General features: G+C 46.7%; 1 pseudogene; it reads left to right on the top strand.

The window, feature by feature from the left end:
* Positions 1 to 900: 900 nt before the first annotated feature.
* Positions 901 to 2,252, top strand: LOC123460156 (annotated as a pseudogene).
* The last annotated feature ends 1,131 nt before the right edge of the window (positions 2,253 to 3,383 follow it).

The following is a 3,383-nucleotide window of genomic DNA, read 5'->3' as shown; positions in this document are numbered from 1 at the left end:
TCAACCCCCCCCCCCAAAAAATGCAATCCCTGCGGGGGGGGGAAGAGCCTAAGAAAACTCAATATGTCATCGAAGAGTAGATGTCATTGAGTAGATGGATTGGTAAATAATAATGATGAGACAAATGGACACTTATGGGTAAAAGCATTAGGTCCCAACCTGACACTATATCACTTAAAATAAATCTATAAAGCAAAAGCCTAAATGCAAGTGGTAAGAAATTCAAATTTGAGGTAAAATTATAGGAAATTTTATGACCAAGAAGGAAAATGATGTAGTCAATAAGAAGCAAACTGCAAACACCATGAAAAAAAAAAACCTAAAACTACTTTAAGAAAAAGCTATACACAGAATAGAACATCATGGGCCCTGGAGAGATGGCTCAGTGGTTAAAGGTACCTGCTTGCAAAGCCTGGCAGAATGGGTTCAATTTCCTCACTACCCACATAAAGCCAGATCCAAAAAGTAATGCATCCTTCTGGTATTCACTTACAGGGGCAAGAGACCTTGGTGAACACCCCCATGCATACACTCAGAACACATCACAAGGACAGTCAAATATATGACATTAATTAAAAGAAGACATTTTTAAACAATGTCATATATATATGAAAAAATAATCATAATGAAACAAGACTTTTTGGTTTTTTTTGAGGTAAGGTCTCACTCTAGCATAGGTTGACCTCTATCTAACTCATGCAATACTCCTACCTCTGCCTCCTGAGTGTTGGGGATTAAAGGTGTGCACTACCATGCCCTGCTAGAAACAGAAACTTTTTAGTAGAGAAATAATCAGTAAGGAAGTTGAATCAATAACGAAAAGCCTTGGGACTGGAAAGAGAGAGATGGCTCAGCAGTTCAAGGTGCTTGCTATAAAATTGGATGGTCTGAGAGCCGAGAATGGGAGCCGAGCGCAGCGTCTGAACCGTACACCGACCTCCTCTCCGCGCTCTCTCTCCACCTCGCTCTCGCCGCCTGCCCACCTTCCTTCCCGCCGGCCCGCGGCCGCCCAGAACGCCTTCCACCATGGCCACCTCAGCAAGTTCCAACTTGAACAAAGGCATCAAGCAGATGTACATGGCCCTGCCTCAAGGCGAGAAAGTCCAAGCCATGTATGTCTGGATCGATGGTACCGGAGAAGGGCTGCGCTGCAAGACCCGCACCCTAGACTGTGAGCCCAAGTGTGTAGAAGAGTTGCCGGAATGGAATTTTGATGGCTCTAGCACTTTCCAGTCTGAAGGCTCCAACAGTGACATGTACCTCCTCCCAGTTGCCATGTACCGTGACCCTTTCCGCAAGGATCCCAACAAGCTGGTGCTCTGTGAAGTTTTCAAGTATAATCGGAAGCCTGCCGAAACCAATTTAAGGCACACCTGTAAGCGGATCATGGACATGGTCAGCAACCAGCACCCCTGGTTTGGAATGGAGCAGGAATATACTCTCATGGGGACGGATGGGCACCCCTTTGGTTGGCCTTCCAATGGCTTCCCTGGGCCCCAAGGCCCGTATTACTGTGGCGTGGGAGCTGACAAAGCCTGTGGCAGAGACATCGTGGAGGCTCACTACCGGGCCTGCTTGTATGCTGGAGTCAAGATCACGGGAACAAATGCCGAGGTCATGCCTGCCCAGTGGGAATTCCAAATTGGACCCTGTGAAGGAATCCGCATGGGAGATCACCTGTGGGTGGCCCGCTTTATCTTACATGGCGTATGTGAAGACTTTGGCGTGATAGCAACCTTTGACCCTAAGCCCATTCCTGGGAACTGGAACGGCGCAGGCTGCCATACCAACTTCAGCACGAAGGCCATGCGGGAGGAGAAAGGCCTGAAGTACATTGAGGAGGCCATTGAGAAACTCAGCAAGCGGCACCAGTACCACGTCCGTGCCTACCATCCCAAGGGGGGCGTGGGCAATGCCCGGCGCCTGACTGGCTTCCACGAGACCTCCAACATCAACGACTTTCATCAACACACCGCATTCCCCGGTGTGTCGGCCAGGAGAAGAGGGGTTATTTCGAAGACCGGTGCCCTTCCGCCAACTGCGACCCCTTTGCAGTGACAGAAGCCATCATCCGCACGTGTCTTCTCAACGAGACTGGCGACGAGCCCTTCCAGTACAAAAACTAAGGGAAGATGCTTCCAGCGACTGAGCCCTTCCCAGCTCTTCATCCCACTGCAACTCTCCCTCTCCCTGGTGTCTTAATTATCCTCATTACTCAAAAGTGGGATTTCAAGGTCTTTTTATTCCTCATGCCCAGTAAACCTTGCTTTCCTTGGTCAGGATAGAGGGGTCAAGTTTTTAATCTCCATGTACCCAGACCCCGTTTTCTTCCTTTCTAATGTGTGGGTGGGCGCAGGGAAAGGTGGTGACACTTCTCTCTGGAGGTGTGCTTGTCTGGTAGATGTCACCTCCGCACAAAGCAGTGTTTGAAGGAGGGGAGAACTTCCTCTAAAGGACAGCTGGAAGGGCAGGCTGACTACTTAGGATGGCATGTCTCCTTCAATTCTTAAGATTAAACCAACTCTCACTAGTGGAGGTTAGGAGAAGAGCAAGAACTGGGGGTTAGTTTACCCCTTGTGTTTCTCTTGCTTGGAGCCACCCACACCCTTCACAAACAGCAGCTCAGCGACAACAGATGGCTGTCCTACCTTAAGAGAAGAAAAGTTCTTTACTGCTTGGTCCTCCATTTATAACACAAAGCAAAAGTAGTATTTTTATATTTAAATGTAAAAACAAAAAAATTATATAAGGGTTGTGGATATGTGTGTTTTTCTAAAGAAAACAAACATCCTGGTCACTGGGTGCCAAATGTGAGGTAAATTATTTGGTTCAAGGGTCCCCTTTGTAAGTAAAGGAAGTAGCAGTGGGGAACATAGTACTAGAAAAACTGGTTATTTGGGACTGTTCCTCATTTTACCAGGATTTCCCTGCCCATTTTTTGCAGGCGATAGGTACACATTACTTGCAGTCTCTGAGCCCGTGTCTAACTCTAGAAGACACACACGCACTTGTCCACACGTGGGTTTAGAAGTATGAGTTGGCTGGTCAACTTTGTTACTGACAAGGGGGTGTCAGGGTTATTTTTTGGTGGGATTTTAGCATGTCACTAAAGCAGGCCTTTTGATATATTAAATTTTTTAAAGCAAAACAAGTTTTAGATTTTAATCAGATTTGTAGGGTTTCTAAGTCTGGTTTTACAGAATTGCCTATTTGCTTCAACTGTCTTTCCATTTGCTTCTTGGCGGAGCTGGGGACAGACCTAGAGTTAAAACACTTGTAATTTTGTATCCTAGTGTCTTGTTCTCCCAGCAAAATGTTCTTGTTTGTTAAAATTCCTAGGGAGTAGTCTTTCCTATCATAATAAACACGCGCCGCCCTGTCCT

The sequence above is a fragment of the Jaculus jaculus genome, chromosome 4, assembly GCF_020740685.1.
Source record: "Jaculus jaculus isolate mJacJac1 chromosome 4, mJacJac1.mat.Y.cur, whole genome shotgun sequence".
Taxonomy (NCBI): domain Eukaryota; kingdom Metazoa; phylum Chordata; class Mammalia; order Rodentia; family Dipodidae; genus Jaculus; species Jaculus jaculus.
The sequence above is the reverse complement of the archived record's forward strand: the minus strand, read 5'-3'. Positions and strand labels throughout refer to the sequence as shown.